The sequence below is a fragment of the Stenella coeruleoalba genome (genome assembly GCF_951394435.1).
Source record: "Stenella coeruleoalba genome assembly, contig: scaffold_95, whole genome shotgun sequence".
Lineage (NCBI taxonomy): Eukaryota > Metazoa > Chordata > Mammalia > Artiodactyla > Delphinidae > Stenella > Stenella coeruleoalba.
The window spans coordinates 1,184,178-1,198,080 of NW_027646206.1; positions in this window are offsets into that span (position 1 = coordinate 1,184,178).

The window sequence follows — 13,903 nt, forward strand, 5'->3', positions numbered from 1 at the left end:
AACGCTTTAGGGGGAGCGTGCGTGTGAGGGCGTGGGTTAGTGTTAGCCTACGGGTTAGGTTTAGGGGACGGGTGAGGGTCAGGCTTCGGGGAAGGGTTAGGGTTAGGGTTCGGGCTAGGGTTAGGATTAGGGGACGGGGACGGTTTAGGGTCCAGGTGAGGGTACGGCAACGCTTTAGGGGGAGCGTGCGTGTGAGGGCGTGGGTTAGTGTTAGCGTACGGGTTAGGATTAGGGGACGGATGAGGGTCAGGCTTCGGGGAATGGTTAGGGTTAGGGTTCGGGCTAGGGTTAGGGTTAGGGGACGGGGACGGTTTAGGGTCCAGGTGAGGGTACGGCAATGCTTTAGGGGGAGAGTGGGTGTGAGGGCGCGGGTTAGTGTTAGCGTACGGGTTAGGATTATGGGACGGGTGAGGGTCAGGCTTCGGGGAAGGGTTAGGGTTAGGGTTCGGGCTAGGGTTAGGGTTAGGGGACGGGGACGGTTTAGGGTCCAGGTGAGGGTACGGCAACGGTTTAGGGGGAGCGTGGGTGTGAGGGCACGGGTTAGTGTTAGCGTACGGGTTAGGATTAGGGGACGGGTGAGGGTCAGGCTTCGGGGAAGGGTTAGGGTTAGGGTTCGGGCTAGGGTTAGGGTTAGGGGACGGGGACGGTTTAGGGTCCAAGTGAGGCTATGGCAACGCTTTAGGGGGAGCGTGCGTGTGAGGGCGCGGGTTAGTGTTAGCGTACCGGTTAGGATTAGGGGACGGGTGAGGGTCAGGCTTCGGGGAAGGGTTAGGGTTAGGGTTCGGGCTAGGGTTAGGATTAGGGGACGGGGACGGTTTAGGGTCCAGGTGAGGGTACGGCAACGCTTTTGGGGGAGCGTGCGTGTGAGGGCGTGGGTTAGTGTTAGCGTACGGGTTAGGATTAGGGGACGGGTGAGGGTCAGGCTTCGGGGAAGGGTTAGGTTTAGGGTTCGGGCTAGGTTTAGGGTTAGGGGACGGGGACGGTTTAGGGTCCAGGTGAGGGTACGGCAACGCTTTAGGGGGAGCGTGCATGTGAGGGCGCGGGATAGTGTTAGCGTACGGGTTAGAATTAGGGGACGGGTGAGGGTCAGGCTTCGGGGAATGGTTAGGGTTAGGGTTCGGGCTAGGGTTAGGGTTAGGGGACGGGGACGGTTTAGGGTCCAGGTGAGGGTACGGCAACGCTTTAGGGGGAGCGTGCGTGTGAGGGCGTGGGTTAGTGTTAGCGTGCGGGTTAGGATTAGGGGACGGGTGAGGGTCAGGCTTCGGGGAAGGGTTAGGGTTAGGGTTCGGACTAGGGTTAGGGTTAGGGGACGGGGACGGTTTAGGGTCCAGGTGAGGGTACGGCAACGCTTTAGGGGGAGCGTGCGTGTGAGGGCGTGGGTTAGTGTTAGCGTACGGGTTAGGATTAGGGGACGGGTGAGTGTCAGGCTTCGGGGAAGGGTTAGGGTTAGGGTTCGGGCTAGGGTTAGGGTTAGGGGACGGGGACGGTTTAGGGTCCAGGTGAGGGTACGGCAACGCTTTAGGGGGAGCGTGCGTGTGAGGGCGCGGGTTAGTGTTAGCGTGCGGGTTAGGATTAGGGGACGGGTGAGGGTCAGGCTTCGGGGAAGGGTTAGGGTTAGGGTTCGGGCTAGGGTTAGGGTTAGGGGACGGGGACGGTTTAGGGTCCAGGTGAGGGTACGGCAACGCTTTGGGGGAGCCTGCGTGTGAGGGCGCGGGTTAGTGTTAGCGTACGGGTTAGGATTAGGGGACGGGTGAGGGTCAGGCTTCGGGGAATGGTTAGGGTTAGGGTTCGGGCTAGGGTTAGGGTTAGTGGATGGGGACGGTTTAGGGTCCAGGTGAGGGTACGGCAACGCTTTAGGGGGAGCGTGCGTGTGAGGGCGCGGGTTAGTGTTAGCGTACGGGTTAGGATTAGGGGACGGGTGAGGGTCAGGCTTCGGGGAAGGATTAGGGTTAGGGTTCGGGCTAGGGTTAGGGTTAGGGGACGGGGACGGTTTAGGGTCCAGGTGAGGGTACGGCAACGGTTTAGGGGGAGCGTGGGTGTGAGGGCGCAGGTTAGTGTTAGCGTACGGGTTAGGATTAGGGGACGGGTGAGGGTCAGGCTTCGGGGAAGGGTTAGGGTTAGGGTTGGGCTAGGGTTAGGGTTAGGGGACGGGGATGGTTTAGGGTCCAGGTGAGGGTACGGCAATGCTTTAGGGGGAGCGTGCGTGTGAGGGCGCGGGTTAGTGTTAGCGTACGGGTTAGGATTAGGGGACGGGTGAGGGTCAGGCTTCGGGGAAGGGTTAGGGTTAGGGTTCGGGCTAGGGTTAGGGTTAGGGGATGGGGACGGTTTAGGGTCCAGGTGAGGGTACGGCAACGCTTTAGGGGGAGCGTGCGTGTGAGGGCGTGGGTTAGTGTTAGCGTACGGGTTAGGATTAGGGGACGGGTGAGGGTCAGGCTTCGGGGAAGGGTTAGGGTTAGGGTTCGGGCTAGGGTTAGGATTAAGGGACAGGGAAGGTTTAGGGTCCAGGTGAGGGTACGGCAACGCTTTAGGGGGAGCGTGCGTGTGAGGGCGTGGGTTAGTGTTAGCGTACGGGTTAGGATTAGGGGACGGGTGAGGGTCAGGCTTCGGGGAAGGGTTAGGGTTAGGGTTCGGGCTAGGGTTAGGGTTAGGGGACGGGGACGGTTTAGGGTCCAGGTGAGGGTACGGCAACGCTTTAGGGGGAGCGTGCGTGTGAGGGCGCGGGTTAGTGTTAGCGTACGGGTTAGGATTAGGGGACGGGTGAGGGTCAGGCTTCGGGGAAGGGTTAGGGTTAGGGTTCGGGCTAGGGTTAGGGTTAGGGGACGGGGACGGTTTAGGGTCCAGGTGAGGGTACGGCAACGCTTTAGGGGGAGCGTGCCTGTGAGGGCGCGGGTTAGTGTTACCGTACGGGTTAGGATTAGGGGACGGGTGAGGGTCAGGCTTCGGGGAAGGGTTAGGGTTAGGGTTCGGGCTAGGGTTAGGGTTAGGGGACGGGGACGGTTTAGGGTCAAGGTGAGGGTACGGCAACGCTTTAGGGGGAGCGTGCGTGTGAGGGCACGGGTTAGTGTTAGCGTACGGGTTAGGATTAGGGGACGGTTGAGGGTCATGCTTCGGGGAAGGGTTAGGGTTAGGGTTCGGGCTAGGGTTAGGGTTAGGGGACGGGGAAGGTTTAGGGTCCAGGTGAGGGTACGGCAACGCTTTAGGGGGAGCGTGCGTGTGAGGGCGCGGGTTAGTGTTATCGTACGGGTTAGGATTAGGGGACGGGTGAGGGTCAGGCTTCGGGGAAGGGTTAGGGTTAGGGTTCGGGCTAGGGTTAGGGTTAGGGGACGGGGACGGTTTAGGGTCCAGGTGAGGGTACAGCAACGCTTTAGGGGGAGCGTGCGTGTGAGGGCGCGGGTTAGTGTTAGCGTACGGGTTAGGATTAGGGGACGGGTGAGGGTCAGGCTTCGGGGAAGGGTTAGGGTTAGGGTTCGGGCTAGGGTTAGGATTAGGGGACGGGGACGGTTTACGGTCCAGGTGAGGGTACGGCAACGCTTTAGGTGGAGCGTGCGTGTGAGGGCGTGAGTTAGTGTTAGCGTACGGGTTAGGATTAGGGGACGGGTGAGGGTCAGGCTTCGGGGAAGGGTTAGGGTTAGGGTTCGGGCTAGGGTTAGGGTTAGGGGACGGGGACGGTTTAGGGTCCAGGTGAGGGTACGGCAACGCTTTAGGGGGAGCGTGCATGTGAGGGCGCGGGGTAGTGTTAGCGTACGGGTTAGGATTAGGGGACGGGTGAGGGTCAGGCTTCGGGGAAGGGTTAGGGTTAGGGTTCGGGCTAGGGTTAGGGTTAGGGGACGGGGACGGTTTAGGGTCCAGGTGAGGGTACGGCAACGCTTTAGGGGGAGCGTGCGTGTGAGGGCGCGGGTTAGTGTTAGCGTGCGGGTTAGGATTAGGGGACGGGTGAGGGTCAGGCTCCGGGGAAGGGTTAGGGTTAGGGTTCGGGCTAGGGTTAGGGTTAGGGGACTGGGACGGTTTAGGGTCCATGTGAGGGTACGGCAACGCTTTAGGGGGAGCGTGCGTGTGAGGGCACGGGTTAGTGTTAGCGTACGGGTTAGGATTAGGGGACGGGTGAGGGTCAGGCTTCAGGGAAGTTTTAGGGTTAGGGTTCGGGCTAGGGTTAGGGTTAGGGGACGGGGACGGTTTAGGGTCCAGGTGAGGGTACGGCTACGCTTTAGGGGGAGCGTGCGTGTGAGGGCGCGAGTTAGTGTTAGCGTGCGGGTTAGGATTAGGGGACGTGTGAGGGTCAGGCTTCGGGGAAGGGTTAGGGTAAGGGTTCGGGCTAGGGTTAGGGTTACGGGACGGGGACGGTTTAGGGTCCAGGTGAGGGTACAGCAACGCTTTAGGGGGAGCGTGCTTGTGAGGGCGCGGGTTAGTGTTAGCGTACGGGTTAGGATTAGGGGACGGGTGAGGGTCAGGCTTCGGGGAAGGGTTAGGGTTCGGGCTAGGGTTAGGGTTAGGGGACGGGGACGGTTTAGGGTCCAGGTGAGGGTACGGCAGCGCTTTAGGGGGAGCGTGCGTGTGAGGGCGCGTGGTAGTGTTAGCGTACGGGTTAGGATTAGGGGACGGGTGAGGGTCAGGCTTCGGGGAAGGGTTACGGTTAGGGTTCGGGCTAGGGTTAGGATTAGGGGACGGGGACGGTTTCGGGTCCAGGTGAGGGTACGGCAACGCTTTAGGGGGAGCGTGCGTGTGAGGGCGTGGGTTAGTGTTAGCGTACGGGTTAGGATTAGGGGACGGGTGAGGGTCAGGCTTCGGGGAAGGGTTAGTGTTAGGGTTCGGGCTAGGGTTAGGGTTAGGGGACGGGGACGGTTTAGGGTCCAGGTGAGTGTACGGCAACGCTTTAGGGGGAGCGTGCGTGTGAGGGCGCGGGTTAGTGTTAGCGTACGGCTTAGGATTAGGGGATGGGTGAGGGTCAGGCTTCGGGGAAGGGTTAGGGTTAGGGTTCGGGCTAGGGTTAGGGTTAGGGGACGGGGACGGTTTAGGGTCCAGGTGAGTGTACGGCAATGCTTTAGGGGGAGCGTGCGTGTGAGGGCGCGGGTTAGTGTTAGCGTACGGGTTAGGATTAGGGGACGGGTGAGGGTCAGGCTTCGGGGAAGGGTTAGGGTTAGGGTTCGGGCTAGGGTTAGGGTTAGGGGACGGGGACGGTTTAGGGTCCAGGTGAGGGTACGGCAACGCTTTAGGGGGAGCGTGCGTGTGAGGGCGCGGGTTAGTGTTAGCGTACGGGTTAGGATTAGGGGACGGGTGAGGGTCAGGCTTCGGGGAAGGGTTAGGGTTAGGGTTCGAGCAAGGGTTAGGGTTAGGGGACGGGGACGGTTTAGGGTCCAGGTGAGGGTACGGCAACGCTTTAGGGGGAGCGTGCGTGTGAGCGCGGGTTAGTGTTAGCATACGGGTTAGGATTAGGTGACGGGTGAGGGTCAGGCTTCGGGGAAGGGTTAGGGTTAGGGTTCGGGCTAGGGTTAGGGTTAGGGGACGGGGACGGTTTACAGTCCAGGTGAGGGTACGGCAACGCTTTAGGGGGAGCGTGCGTGTGAGGGCGCGGGTTAGTGTTAGCGTACGGGTTAGGATTAGGGGACGGGTGAGGGTCAGGCTTCGGGGAAGTGTTAGGGTTAGGGTTCGGGCTAGGGTTAGGGGATGGGGACGGTTTAGGGTCCAGGTGAGGGTACGGCAACGCTTTAGGGGGAGCGTGCGTGTGAGGGCGCGGGTTAGTGTTAGCGTACGGGTTAGGATTAGGGGACGGGTGAGGGTCAGGCTTCAGGGAAGGGTTAGGGTTAGGGTTCGGGCTAGGGTTAGGGTTAGGGGACGGGGACGGCTTAGGGTCCAGGTGAGGGTACGGCAAAGCTTTAGGGGGAGCGTGCGTGTGAGGGCGCGGGGTAGTGTTAGCGTACGGGTTAGGATTAGGGGACGGGTGAGGGTCAGGCTTCGGGGAAGGGTTAGGGTTAGGGTTCGGGCTAGGGTTAGGGTTAGGGGACGGGGACGGTTTAGGGTCCAGGTGAGGGTACGGCAACGCTTTAGGGGGAGCGTGCGTGTGAGGGCGCGGGTTAGTGTTAGCGTGCGGGTTAGAATTAGGGGACGGGTGAGGGTCAGGCTTCGGGGAAGTGTTAGGGTTAGGGTTCGGGCTAGGGTTAGGGTTAGGGGACGGGGACGGTTTAGGGTCCAGGTGAGGGTACGGCAACGCTTTAGGGGGAGCGTGCGTGTGAGGGCGCGTGTTAGTGTTAGCGTACGGGTTAGGATTAGGGGACGGGAGAGGGTCAGGCTTCGGGGAAGGGTTAGGGTTAGGGTTCGGGCTAGGGTTAGGGTTAGGGGACAGGGACGGTTTAGGGTCCAGGTGAGGGTACGGCAACGCTTTAGGGGGAGCGTGCGTGTGAGGGCGTGGGTTAGTGTTAGCCTACGGGTTAGGATTAGGGGACGGGTGAGGGTCAGGCTTCGGGGAAGGGTTAGGGTTAGGGTTCGGGCTAGGGTTAGGGTTAGGGGACGGGGACGGTTTAGGGTCCAGGTGAGGGTACGGCAACTCTTTAGGGGGAGCGTGCGTGTGAGGGCGCGGGTTAGTGTTAGCGTACAGGTTAGGATTAGGGGACGGGTGAGGGTCAGGCTTCGGGGAAGGGTTAGGGTTAGGGTTCGGGCTAGGGTTAGGGTTAGGGGACGGGGACGGTTTAGGGTCCAGGTGAGGGTACGGCAACGGTTTAGGGGGAGCGTGCGTGTGAGGGCGCGGGGTAGTGTTAGCGTACGGGTTAGGATTAGGGGACGGGTGAGGGTCAGGCTTCGGGGAAGGGTTAGGGTTAGGGTTGTGGCTAGGGTTAGGGTTAGGGGACGGGGACGGTTTAGGGTCCAGGTGAGGGTACGGCAACGCTTTAGGGGGAGCGTGCGTGTGAGGGCGCGGGTTAGTGTTAGCGTGCGGGTTAGGATTAGGGGACGGGTGAGGGTCAGGCTTCGGGGAAGGGTTAGGGTTAGGGTTCGGGCTAGGGTTAGGGTTAGGGGACGGGGACGGTTTAGGGTCCAGGTGAGGGTACGTCAACGCTTTAGGGGGAGCGAGCGTGTGAGGGCGCAGGTTAGTGTTAGCGTACGGGTTAGGATTAGGGGACGGGTGAGGGTCAGGCTTCGGGGAAGGGTTAGGGTTAGGGTTCGGGCTAGGGTTAGGGTTAGGGGACGGGGACGGTTTAGGGTCCAGGTGAGGGTACGGCAACGCTTTAGGGGGAGCGTGCGTGTGAGGGCGCGGGTTAGTGTTAGCGTACGGGTTAGGATTAGGGGACGGGTGAGGGTCAGGCTTCGGGGAATGGTTAGGGTTAGGGTTCGGGCTAGGGTTAGGGTTAGTGGACGGGAACGGTTTAGGGTCCAGGTGAGGGTACGGCAACGCTTTAGGGGGAGCGTGCGTGTGAGGGCGCGGGTTAGTGTTAGCGTACGGGTTAGGATTAGGGGACGGGTGAGGGTCAGGCTTCGGGGAAGGGTTAGGGTTAGGGTTCGGGCTAGGGTTAGGGGACGGGGACGGTTTAGGGTCCAGGTGAGGGTACGGCAACACTTTAGGGGGAGCGTGCGTGTGAGGGCGCGGGTTAGTGTTAGCGTACGGGTTAGGATTAGGTGACTGGTGAGGGTCAGGCTTCGGGGAAGGGTTAGGGTTAGGGTTCGGGCTAGGGTTAGGGTTAGGGGACGGGGACGGTGTAGAGTTCAGGTGAGGGTACGGCAACGCTTTAGGGGGAGCGTGCGTGTGAGGGCGCGGGTTAGTGTTAGCGTACGGGTTAGGATTAGGGGACGGGTGAGGGTCAGGCTTCGGGGAAGGGTTAGGGTTAGGGTTCGGGCTAGGGTTAGGGTTAGGGGACGGGGACGGTTTAGGGTCCCGGTGAGGGTACGGCAACGCTTTAGGGGGAGCGTGCGTGTGAGGGCGCGGGTTAGTGTTAGCGTACAGGTTAGGATTAGGGGACGGGTGAGGGTCAGGCTTCGGGGAAGGGTTAGGGTTCGGGTTCGGGCTAGGGTAAGGGTTAGGGGACGGGGACGGTTTAGGGTCCAGGTGAGGGTACGGCAAGGCTTTAGGGGGAGCGTGGGTGTGAGGGCGCGGGTTAGTGTTAGCGTACGGGTTAGGATTAGGGGACGGGTGAGGGTCAGGCTTCGGGGAAGGGTTAGGGTTAGGGTTCGGGCTAGGGTTAGGGTTAGGGGACGGGGACGGTTTAGGGTCCAGGTGAGGGTACGGCAACGCTTTAGGGGGAGCGTGCGTGTGAGGGCGCGGGTTAGTGTTAGCGTACGGGTTAGGATTAGGGGACCGTTGAGGGTCATGCTTCGGGGAAGGGTTAGGGTTAGGGTTCAGGCTAGGGTTAGGATGAGGTGACGGGGACGGTATAGGGTCCAGGTGAGGGTACGGCAACGCTTTAGGGGGAGCGTGCGTGTGAGGGCGCGGGTTAGTGTTAGCGTACGGGTTAGGATTATGGGACGGGTGAGGGTCAGGCTTCGGGTAAAGGTTAGGTTTAGGGTTCGGGCTAGGGTTAGGGTAAGGGGACGGGGACGGTTTAGGGTCCAGGTGAGGGTACGGCAACGCTTTAGGGGGAGCGTGCTTGTGAGGGCGCGGGTTAGTGTTAGCGTACGGGTTAGGATTAGGGGACGGGTGAGGGTCAGGCTTCGGGGAAGGGTTAGGGTTAGGGTTCGGGCTAGGGTTAGGGTTAGGGGACGGGGACGGTTTAGGGTCCAGGTGAGGGTACGGCAACGCTTTAGGGGGAGCGTGCGTGTGAGGGCGCGGGTTAGTGTTAGCGTACGGGTTAGGATTAGGGGACGATTGAGGGTCATGCTTCGGGGAAGGGTTAGGGTTAGGGTTCGGGCTAGGGTTAGAGTTAGGTGACGGGGACGGTTTAGGGTCCAGGTGAGGGTACGGCAACGCTTTAGTGGGAGCGTGCGTGTGAGGGCGCGGGGTAGTGTTAGCGTACGGGTTAGGATTATGGGACGGGTGAGGGTCAGGCTTCGGGGAAGGGTTAGGGTTAGGGTTTGGGCTAGGGTTAGGGTAAGGGGACGGGGATGGTTTAGGGTCCAGGTGAGGGTACGGCAACGCTTTAGGGGGAGCCTGCGTGTGAGGGCGCGGGTTAGTGTTAGCGTACGGGTTAGGATTAGGGGACGGGTGACGGTCAGGCTTTTGGGAAGGGTTAGGGTTAGGGTTCGGGCTAGGGTTAGGGTTAGGGGACGGGGACGGTTTAGGGTCCAGGTGAGGGTACGGCAACGCTTTAGGGGGAGCGTGCGTGTGAGGGCGCTGGTTAGTGTTAGCGTACGGGTTAGGATTACGGGACGGGTGAGGGTCAGGCTTCGGGGAAGGGTTAGGGTTAGGGTTCGGGCTAGGGTTAGGGTTAGGGGACAGGGACGATTTAGGGTCCAGGTGATGGTACGGCAACGCTTTAGGGAGAGCGTGCATGTGAGGGCGCGGGTTAGTGTTAGCGTATGGGTTAGGATTAGGGGACGGGTGAGGGTCAGGCTTCGGGGAAGGGTTAGGGTTAGGGTACGGGCTAGGGTTAGGGTTAGGGGACGGGGAAGGTTTAGGGTCCAGGTGAGGGTACGGCAACGCTTTAGGGGGAGCGTGCGTGTGAGGGCGCGGGTTAGTGTTAGCGTACGGGTTAGGATTAGGGGATGGGTGAGGGTCAGGCTTCGGGGAAGGGTTAGGGTTAGGGTTCGGGTTAGGGGCCGGGGACGGTTTAGGGTCCAGGTGAGGGTACGGCAACGCTTTAAGGGGAGAGTGCGTGTGAGGGCGCGGATTAGTGTTAGCGTACGGCTTAGGATTAGGGGACGGGTGCGGGTCAGGCTTCGGGGAAGGGTTAGGGTTAGGGTTCAGGCTAGGGTTAGGGTTAGGGGATGGGGATGGTTTAGGGTCCAGGTGAGGGTACGGCAACGCTTTAGGGGGAGCGTTCATGTGAGGGGGCGGGTTAGTGTTAGTGTACGGGTTAGGATTAAGGGACGGGTGAGGGTCAGGCTTCGGGGAAGGGTTAGGTTTGGGGTTCGGGCTAGGGTTAGTGTTAGGGGACGGGGACGGTTTAGGGTCCAGGTGAGGGTACGGCAACGCTTTAGGGGGAGCGTGCGTGTGAGGGCGCGGGTTAGTGTTAGCGTACGGGTTAGGATTAGGGGACGGGTGAGGGTCAGGCTTCGGGGAAGGGTTAGGGTTAGGGTTCGGGCTAGGGTTAGGGTTAGGGGACGCGGACGGTTTAGGGTCCAGGTGAGGGTACGGCAACGCTTTAGGGGGAGCGTGCGTGTGAGGGCGGGGGTTAGTGTTAGCGTACGGGTTAGGATTAGGGGACGGGTGAGGGTCAGGCTTCGGGGAAGGGTTAGGGTTAGGGTTCGGGCTAGGGTTAGGGTTAGGGGACGGGGACGGTTTAGGGTCCAGGTGAGGGTACGGCAACGCTTTAGGGGGAGCGTGCGTGTCAGGGCGCGGGTTAGTGTTAGCGTACGGGTTAGGATTAGGGGACGGGTGAGGGTCAGGCTTCGGGGAAGGGTTAGGGTTAGGGTTCGGGTTAGGGTTAGGGGACGGGAACGGTTTAGGGTCCAGGTGAGGGTACGGCAACGCTTTAGGGGGAGCGTGCGTGTGAGGGCGCGGGTTAGTGTTAGCGTACGGGTTAGGATTAGGGGACGGGTGAGGGTCAGGCTTCGGGGAAGGGTTAGGGTTAGGGTTCGGGCTAGGGTTAGGGTTAGGGGACGGGGACGGTTTAGGGTCCAGGTGAGGGTACGGCAACGCTTTAGGGGGAGCGTGCGTGTGAGGGCGCGGGTTAGTGTTAGCGTACGGGTTAGGATTTGGGGACGGGTGAGGGTCAGGCTTCGGGGAAGGGTTAGGGTTAGGGTTCGGGCTAGGGTTAGTGGACGGGGACGGTTTAGGGTCCAGGTGAGGGTACGGCAACACTTTACGGGGAGCGTGCGTGTGAGGGCGCGGGTTAGTGTTAGCGTACGGGTTAGGATTAGGGGACGGGTGAGGGTCAGGCTTCGGGGAAGGGTTAGGGTTAGGGTTCGGGCTAGGGTTAGGGTTAGGGGACGGGGACGGTTTAGGGTCCAGGTGAGGGTACAGCAATGCTTTAGGGGGAGCGTGTGTGTGAGGGCGTGGGTTAGTGTTAGCGTACGGGTTAGGATTAGGGGACGGGTGAGGGTCAGGCTTCGGGGAAGGGTTAGGGTTAGGGTTCGGGCTAGAGTTAGGGTTAGGGGACGGGGACGGTTTAGGGTCCAGGTGAGCGTACGGCAACGCTTTAGGGGGAGCGTGCGTGTGAGGGCGCGGGTTAGTGTTAGCGTACGGGTTAGGATTAGGGGACGGGTGAGGGTCAGGCTTCGGGGAAGGGTTAGGGTTAGGGTTCGGGCTAGGGTTAGGGTTAGGGGACGGGGACGGTTTAGGGTCCCGGTGAGGGTACGGCAACGCTTTAGGGGGAGCGTGCGTGTGAGGGCGCGGGTTAGTGTTAGCGTACGGGTTAGGATTAGGGGACGGGTGAGGGTCAGGCTTCGGGGAAGGGTTAGGGTTAGGGTTCGGGCTAGGGTTAGGATTAGGGGACGGGGACGGTTTAGGGTCCAGGTGAGGGTACGGCAACGCTTTAGGGGGAGCGTGGGTGAGAGGGCGCGGGTTAGTGTTAGCATACGGGTTAGGATTAGGGGACGGGTGAGGGTCAGGCTTCGGGGAAGGGTTAGGGTTAGGGTTCTTGCTAGGGTTAGGGTTAGGGGACGGGGACGGTTTAGGGTCCAGGTGAGGGTACGGCAACGCTTTAGGGGGAGAGTGCGTGTGAGGGCGTGGGTTAGTGTTAGCGTACGGGTTAGGATTAGGGGACGGGTGAGGGTCAGGCTTCGGGGAAGGGTTAGGGTTAGGGTTCGGGCTAGGGTTAGGGTTAGGGGACGGGGAAGGTTTAGGGTCCAGATGAGGGTACGGCAACGCTTTAGGGGGAGCGTGCGTGTGAGGGCGTGGGTTAGTGGTAGCGTACGGGTTAGGATTAGGGGACGGGTGAGGGTCAGGCTTCGGGGAAGGGTTAGGGTTAGGGTTCGGGCTAGGGTTAGGGGACGGGGACGGTTTAGGGTCCAGGTGAGGGTACGGCAACGCTTTAGGGGGAGCGTGCGTGTGAGGGCGCGGGTTAGTGTTAGCGTACGGGTTAGGATTAGGGGACGGGTGAGGGTCAGGCTTCGGGGAAGGGTTAGGGTTAGGGTTCGGGCTAGGGTTAGGGTTAGGGGATGGGGACGGTTTAGGGTCCAGGTGAGGGTACGGCAACGCTTTAGGGGGAGCATGCATGTGAGAGTGCGGGTTAGTGTTAGCGTACGGGTTAGGATTAGGGGACGGGTGAGGGTCAGGCTTCGGGGAAGGTTTAGGGTTAGGGTTCGGGCTAGGGTTAGGGTTAGGGGACGGGGACGGTTTAGGGTCCAGGTGAGGGTACGGCAACGCTTTAGGGGGAGCGTGCGTGTGAGGGCGCGGGTTAGTGTTAGCGTACGGGTTAGGATTAGGGGACGGGTGAGGGTCAGGCTTCGGGGAAGGGTTAGGGTTAGGGTTCGGGCTAGGGTTAGGGTTAGGGGACGGGGACGGTTTAGGGTCCAGGTGAGGGTACGGCAACGCTTAAGGGGGAGCGTGCGTGTGAGGGCGAGGGTTAGTGTTAGCGTACGTGTTAGGATTAGGGGACGGGTGAGGGTCAGGCTTCGGTGAAGGGTTAGGGTTAGGGTTCGGGCTAGGGTTAGGGTTAGGGGACGGGGACGGTTTAGAGTCCAGGTGAGGGTACGGCAAAGCTTTAGGGGGAGCATGCGTGTGAGGGCGTGGGTTAGTGTTAGCGTACGGGTTAGGATTAGGGGACGGGTGAGGGTCAGGCTTCGGGGAAGGTTTAGGGTTAGGGTTCGGGCTAGGGTTAGGGTTAGGGGACGGGGACGGCTTAGGTTCCAGGTGAGGGTACGGCAAAGCTTTAGGTGGAGCGTGCGTGTGAGGGCGCGGGTTAGTGTTAGCGTACGTGTTAGGATTAGGGGACGGGTGAGGGTCAGGCTTCGGGGAAGGTTTAGGGTTAGGGTTCGGGCTAGGGATAGGGTTAGGGGACGGGGACGGTTTAGGGTCCAGGTGAGGGTACAGCAACGCTTTAGGGGGAGCGTGCGTGTGAGGGCGCGGGTTAGTGTTAGCGTACGGGTTAGGATTAGGGGACGGTTGAGGGTCATGCTTCGGGGAAGGGTTAGGGTTAGGGTTCGGGCTAGGGTTAGGGTTAGGGGACGGGGACGGTTTAGGGTCCAGGTGAGGGTACGGCAACGCTTTAGGGGGAGCGTGCGTGTGAGGGCGCGGGGTAGTGTTAGCGTACGGGTTAGGAGTAGGGGACGGGTGAGGGTCAGACTTCGGGGAAGGGTTAGGGTTAGGGTTCGGGCTAGGGTTAGGGTAAGGGGACGGGGACGGTTTAGGGTCCAGGTGAGGGTACGGCAACGCTTTAGGGGGAGCGTGCGTGTGAGGGCGCGGTTTAGTGTTAGCGTACGGGTTAGGATTAGGGGACGGGTGAGGGTGAGGCTTCGGGGAAGTGTTAGGGTTAGGGTTCGGGCTAGGGTTAGGGTTAGGGGACGGGGACGGTTTAGGGTCGAGGTGAGGGTACGGCAACGCTTTAGGGGGAGCGTGCGTGTGAGGGCGCGGGTTAGTGTTAGCGTATGGGTTAGGATTAGGGCACGGTTGAGGGTCATGCTTCGGGGAAGGGTTAGGGTTAGGGTTCGGGCTAGGGTTAGAGTTAGGTGACGGGGACGGTTTAGGGTCCAGGTGAGGGTACGGCAACGCTTTAGTGGGAGCGTGCGTGTGAGGGCGCGGGTTAGTGTTAGCGTACGGGTTAGGATTAGGGGACGGGTGAGGGTCAGGCTTCGGGGAAGGGTTAGGGTTAGGGTAAGGGCTAGGGTTAGGGTTAGGGGACGGGGAAGGTTTAGGGTCCAGGTGAGGGTACGGCAACGCTTTAGG